This window comes from Vespula vulgaris, chromosome 10 (genome assembly GCF_905475345.1).
Source record: "Vespula vulgaris chromosome 10, iyVesVulg1.1, whole genome shotgun sequence".
NCBI classification, from domain to species: Eukaryota; Metazoa; Arthropoda; class Insecta; order Hymenoptera; family Vespidae; genus Vespula; species Vespula vulgaris.
In genome coordinates, this window is record NC_066595.1 from 939,950 (window position 1) to 946,855 (window position 6,906).

The 6,906-nt window shown below is 44.7% G+C and overlaps 1 long non-coding RNA gene across 4 annotated transcripts in view; it reads right to left on the reverse strand.

The window, feature by feature from the left end:
- The window catches only part of LOC127066698 (uncharacterized), a 31,089-nt gene extending 24,215 nt beyond the window's left edge, over positions 1–6,874 (reverse strand). For 2 of the 4 annotated variants that reach the window (XR_007782479.1, XR_007782476.1), the window contains exons 1-2: positions 2,621–6,874; positions 1,485–1,991 (exon numbers count right to left, since the gene is read on the reverse strand). This is a non-coding gene — a long non-coding RNA (uncharacterized LOC127066698). Of the gene's footprint in view, positions 1–1,212; positions 1,992–2,620 lie in introns of all 4 variants that reach the window. The other 2 variants (XR_007782477.1, XR_007782478.1) reach the window with 2 other exon arrangements.
- Positions 6,875–6,906: the final 32 nt, after the last annotated feature.

Consider the following 6,906-nt stretch of genomic DNA (forward strand, 5'->3'; position numbering starts at 1 on the left):
GCTCGTGAAAGAAATCATTTTTAAACGATCGATGTTAGGCAAACTCTTTAAAAATATTTCTTCTTTTTATATGTTACACTTAGTCGATCCTATCTAATCTGTTTTATTTATATATATATGTGTGTGTGTGTAAAAATTATTATTCTTGCTTAATATACTAATTATATTCTGTTATCAGCCGATAAATGATGGATGAAACCTCGTTCGATTAAATATCGTAGCATAGCGGTCTTCGATAGGCCGTGACGATGCAATTTTCATCGCAAACACGCTCGCAAATGTTCGTTGCGTTGTTCGATTGGTCGTACATAAGCCTTTCTCGTGAGCTCGCACGTTCTTCTCCGTCATCTCGTAGTTATCGCTTAGAAACGGAAACTATACGATGGATGAAAAGAGAAGATCGAGAACAGTTTGCGTTCTAAAAGAAACTACGCTTCTTCGATTATTCTTTCGCGTCGTCGACGACGACGTCTCGTACGTCTTCGTAACCGAAATAAACACAAACACAGAGGCGTACACGCATACATCTTGTGTCTCCGGATCTCTAATCTTACGCGAGTGTTGACAAACACTTTGAAAATATATACGGAAAGGGGAGATACGAATTCCCTTTTTTCCAAACAATTAGAAAGTTTAACGTATAGGGAAAGACCAAGCGCGCAGTAAGTACGTCGATTGAAAAAGCAAAAATATTCGATGACGACAAAAAAGAGAGAAAGAGAGAAGAAAAAAGAAAGGAGATTAACGGGGAAATTAAAGTTCGCAAATAGGTAGTTCCCCCGTAACTCGAACGACGTAAAACAAGGAGAACGTAAAAGAGAATCGAATGATGCGAACGAACTTGGCACGTTTAATTGGACGTTTACGTATATACTAGTTCCAAGTGACGTATCAGATACTAGATGACATGACGAACGATCCGCACATGCTCGAGGGGAAAAAAACTAAAGGATAATGATCGAAAAATGATGATGCATATTACACGCGGACGGTAATCGACCGAACGGAAATCCTAACTATCTGCGATTAGATCTATGACGTTATGTTCTATCGTAGACGGAACACGTACGACGTTGTGCATGTGAGAAGCGTGCGCGTATATGTAAATATATACTTACTTACATACACCTATATAATAACATTATATACGGTATCAATGTAGGTAGTAAATAAATGCATAACATACCTATACATAAATACATACATACATACCTACCTACATGTGTCACGTCGAATGCAATGAAATATCCGTTCCAAGGCGAAGCAAAGAACACGTTTCGTTTCTTGGTCGAAAGTCCGATGGTGCGCGCGAGCACAGAGAGACCAAGGAATTCCCTGTAAAAGCTGTACACGAGCAGCCAACAGGTGCTCGCTCCTCGTGGCACGCGGTTACACGATAGGAACCTTCTGTCTGTCTCTCTCTCTCTCTCTCTCTCTCTCTCTTTCCCCCTCTCTTTCTTTCTCTACGTCGACGTACTACGTACCTGCTTGCAACGCGTTGCCTCCTCATGCATCTCTTCTACCGAGAGACTTGGCCCTTCTTACACCTTTCCTTGGATTTGTCGACATGGTCAGCGCAGGTACGATCATCGGCTTCGTTATTACCAACGAGTTTCGATGTTTCCATCTTTATCTATCTCCTTTCTTCCCCTCCCTCCTGCTACCCCCTCTCTCTCTCCTCAAACGCTACTATTCATTCCTCTTTACATAAGCAGATGGAGAAAAGAAAATTTCTCTGTTTCTATCGCAACTAAACCAGTCGACTTTTACAGCGTCGAATTCCAAGCTTTTACAGTTTTAATAAAAGCATTCCGAGAAAGTTATGTCGGAATTACGTTTCCACTTTCCTCGAGTTCTCAGGGACTCCATCGTACAGCTGTCACGGTCCCGTGATACGACGACAACGACGACGACGACGATTACGACGATTACGACGATTACGACGAGCCTATTGATCATCTCGATCTTTTCCTTCCTCCATCTTTTCGAATCTAATAATAAGAAAGAAACGAGATATCATTCGTTTACAACTTTGAATTTATTCTCTATCGTAATTATATCAAGACTTCTCTTCTGGTCCTTTCGATTCGAACACTCGTGAAAGACTGAGGCCTCGCGAGAAGTTTACAAACAAAAATTGTGTAACGTAATAAGAAAAAGAAGTGTTTGATTACGGTGTAAGTTGACCTTTCACGATGTTTTTAAATCGAACTCGACCTCGAGAGTTAACATCCACAAGCCGTGGTAATACGTAGGTAGATACATATTACGTAATAGGTATATTATGTAGCAGTAATTACAGGGGAACATTTTGTCACGCACGAGGTACGACGTTGTTTAACGAACAAAAATTTTTCTTTCTTTTCTTTTTTTTTTTTCTTTTTACGATTCAATATATCTTTCGTCGAAACTATCGATCGATGCGTTCGATCGGAGATAACCACAGAGATAATGTCACGGACAATCGTTTTAACACTTGCAATTTTGAATGTATTTTTTTTTTTTTTTTTCATTCGAAAAGTAAAAGACGACGGTCGAGGATATCAGATATGTGTGTCTATGGGTAAGATATCTTGGATACTAGTGACTCAGTTATCGAGTATACATTGTCCGTACTTACGACTGGAACTCGGCACGATGTTGTCGATCTAGTCGACGAAGCGACTCGCAGGATTGCGAAACTTTCGCGTTAAATAACACCGAGAAGTCGTCTTCGTCGTCTTCGTCGTCGTCGTCGTAACGATTTTGCTCGACGATAAAGTCGAGAAGCGCGGAATTAATATCGGAGTTATCGAGAACGTTGCCTCTCCTCCTTCTCCCTTTCTTTAGATCGTACGATCTTAACGCGCTTCGAAATGAACTTGGCGATAGCTGAAAAGAAAAAAAAGAGACGGAAAAAATCGCGTCGAACTTTCGAAAATGGAGAGAGAGAGAAAGAGACAGACGGACAGAGACAGAGACAGAGAGAGAGGGGGGGGGAGAGAAAGAAGTAGAAATAGAAATAGAAGTAGAAGTGGTAAAAAGAGAAGAAGAAGTTGAAGTAGTTAATGCAATGACCGCGAATTTAAATTCCTCGCTTTCTACGTGACTTTGTTGTTCGAAAAGACAAAAAGAAATATATACAATATGCATTATTGATAGCGTTAGCACGCGCGCACGCGCACACGCACATACTCTCTCTCTCTCTCTTTCCGTATGTGTCGAACCGACCCGAAGCGGTGACGTGTCTCCTTCGAGATACAGGAGCGTTCGACGACACGGCGCCGTGCAAATCCGTCTGTCTATATATGTAACCAAGAGATAGGCGGTAAAGGACGCGAGAAGTGCCGAGATACGGATAAGGACGGAGGTAGAACGAGCTTGGGAGCGGGAAAAATGAGGAGGAGAAAGAGAAGGAGAAGGAGAGACTCCTACCGATCCAAAAGTACGAGAGAGAGAGAAAGGAAGTGGGGTTAGAGGGACGTAGCGGAGAATAGTACGAGATACGGAGCACGCTGATGTGGAGAAGCCGCGTGCCGAGGGGTGGGGGAAGCAGGCGGAAGGCCTCGTTGATCGTCAGGGCGGCGGGACAGGGCCGTATACACCGAGTGCATACGCGAGATGTTCAATCGCGAGGCGACGACTAAACGTTCGACAAAAGAGATATCGCGAACGGTTTATCCGTGCCGATCGAGAAATACGAGATTCGCGAGATAAAGAATGCTTGGAAAAGTGATCGACGAAATATCGATGAAGGATCGATCGATCGGTGTCAGTTTAAAATAAAATACGAATGCTCTCTTTCGACGTGCAAAGGGAAACTTAACGAAAGGGTACTAACCTTTGGGAGGTTAGCGCACTACCGAACGTTTATTCGGGAAATCCTATTCGTAAACACGAGAGGAAGGAAGGAAGGAAGGAAGGAAGGAGGGAGGAAGGGAAGGGAGGAAGGTCCTAAAATTCGAGGGAACGTCCTTCGTTGAGTCAGCCGAGGGAGGGGAGGGGGTCGGAGAACGATGTCGGAGAACGGGTCTGAAAGGCGAACGTAAGAGTCGTGACGAAGCGAACGGAGAGAAGGAAAGATCTGTTGGCTGGTGTGCTCTCCCCTTCCTCTTTCTCTTCTTCGCTCCTTTCCTCGCCTCTCTCCTCTCCTCTCCTCACCCCATCTCTTCTCTCCTCTCCTCTCCTCTCCACCATCTCCTCCTCCACCCTGTTTCCAAACGAAGCAGGTAAGAGAAGCCTGGGGTAAACGTGTGCGAGCTCCTCTCTCGGCGGCGCAGCCCGATTCGTGGTGGGGTGTCGGAGAGGAAGAGGGAGAGACAACCGGTCGGCCCTAAAAGAACCCGATGGCTGTTCCAGCAGCGCGTTGGAGTTCCGGAGGAGCCGGACCGTCGTTCGGCCGAGACAGCGGGACATTCCAAGAAAGACCCCCACCACCGCTGCCAGCACCTTTCGTTTCCCGTCTCCTCTTTTTTCTCTCTCTTTCTTTTTCTTTCTCTTTCTCTTTCTCTTTCTCTTTCTCTGCGGCTTGCAAGCCGGCCTGAACGAAGGAACGAACGAACGAACGAACGAACGAACAAACATACGTACGTATGGACGAAGCCAGGCACTCACAGCCGCACGCTATAGCACACACTCGGAGCGCGCGCGTCACATGGCAGCCGTGCGCAATACGAGAAACCTATAGGCGTCTTATGTTGAATATATATATATATGTGTGCGTATGTATAGATGTGCGCGTTCTACTACATTACTACTACACTACTACTACGCGCAAAGTACCACTCCGAGTACTTGTTAGCGATCCTTGTTCCTCTTTCAAAGCGCGCAGCCTCGTCTTTTACTCGTCGTGGATACCGGAAGTCGCCGAGGGAATCGTCGACTCCTCCGAGACGGTCTTGCGAGTTTTTCCTAAGGATACACTCGTGTGCTCTTTGCAGCTGGTCGCGCGTCTCGGTAATCGTTCTCATTTTTCAAGTACGAACCAACCAACTACTCCTTCGTCTCCAAAGGAATTTCTTATTATCGAAGAGACAACGATCCTTACTTCCAAAGTCGGGTGGTGGTAGAGCCAGTCGCGATCTTTCTACGATCGTGATCCCATTCAAGTGTCCCTACTACTCGCGTAGTAGCACACGGAGAGGCAAGAGCGTGCCCATTCAGAGAGAGAGAGACAGAGAGAGACAGAGAGAGACAAGGAGTATAAGTTTAAGCAAAGCGTGTGGTATGTGGAACGAGGAAGGTTGAAATTGGAATTCAACGAATACGACTCGCATATCCACTCTCGCGAATACGCGAACGGTTAATGGCCGTATACCATCTACGCACCTTCTACGAATTCTACGATGTAACATTTACGGAAGATGCGCTGGGAATGAATAGAGACGGAACGAAGCTATTTGAAATCGTCGTTGGACGATCATCCTTCGAATGAATTTTAATTTCTTCCTGTCTCGCTGGATAGATATATACTCGTATAATGAAAGAAACGCGACGTATTTACGCGAATAGCCAAGTATCTATCTACCTATGTACGTATGTACATATCCGTATGTGTATATGGAACGCAAGAAAGGAGAAGCCGAGCGCGAACGACGATAACTCTTCCGAGTAACGATCTATTAATTCTTTGGAAATAACGCTCGTGTTTCTCGCGATGTTTTATAGCGTTACAACGAAATTACGCTAATTTGCTCGGCGCTTATAGTACACACCCATTCATAAATAGGTAATGACTCGTTATTGCGAGCTGGCCAACTAACGGAGAGACACGGAGTAAGAAAGAACGTTTCGTTTCGTTTCGTTTCGTTTCTCCTCTCTCTCTCTCTCTCTCTGTCTATATATATATTTTTTTTTTCTTTTTTATAGCAAATTTATATGGACGGACAGATTACGATGATTACAGGCTTGGTAAAACAAGTAAGAGTAAGAAGAGAGAAATGATAGAAAAGCGAGAGAAAGTTTCCAAGGAAGACGATCGTAGTCGCAAAAAAGTTCTTGTCCTCTTTCGATATTCATCGAACGCGATCGCGAAAACGATCGTACGATTTGGGAACAAAGTCCGAGACAAAAGTTTTGCTCTTTCGATAAGGAAAAAGGACGGACGGATGACGTAGGAAGATTACGCCTATCTAATGGATATAAACCCTGATCGTCCTCGAACAAAAAAAAAAAAAGAAACGAAAGAAAAAAAGATAGAAAAAAAGAAAAAGAAAAGAAAGAGAAAAAAAAAGGAAGTTCGAAGTACGCGGAACGCGGAGGAGGAGTACGTAAGTACGACGATACGAGAGAGACGGACGTTTGTCCTTGGCTTTTACGGGCCCAGGATAAATAAAGCGGATTACGATCGTCTTCCTCTGGCTTCAAATTTACCGCCAAAAATAGCTCTGGGACTCGTATAAAAATAGACCGGCGTACAAAGCGATCTCGATCGTTAATCGCGAGGATTCTCGCTCGGAATAGCCTCGGGGTGTCTCCGATTATTACGTCGCGATGATCGTCTCTGTTTTTCTAGTTTCTTAAAGGAAGGAAGGAAGGAAGGAAGGAAGGAGGGAAGGAAGGGTGCAAGGCCACGGTTAGAGGAGCCACGAACGTGTTCTAGAGTAAGGTATAAAATGAGTCGATTACAACGATTAAAGCAAATGAATTTCAAAAGAGAAAAAGAGAGAGAGAGAGAGAGAGAGAGAGAGAGAGAAAGAGAGAGAGAGGGGACAATACTCGTAAGGAGAGTAATAGTAAGCTCGTCGTCCCTGAAGGAAGGTTTCTCCGTCGTACTCGTAATCTCTCCCTCTCTCTCTCTCTCTCTCTCTCTCGCTCGTCATCGCGGATCCTCCTCGGTCGTGAAGGGAGAGAGAAAGAGAGAGGGAAATGGTAGGAGAGGGAGGGGAAGGGGAGGGAAGTGCGCTCGATACACGGAATCGCCTCGTG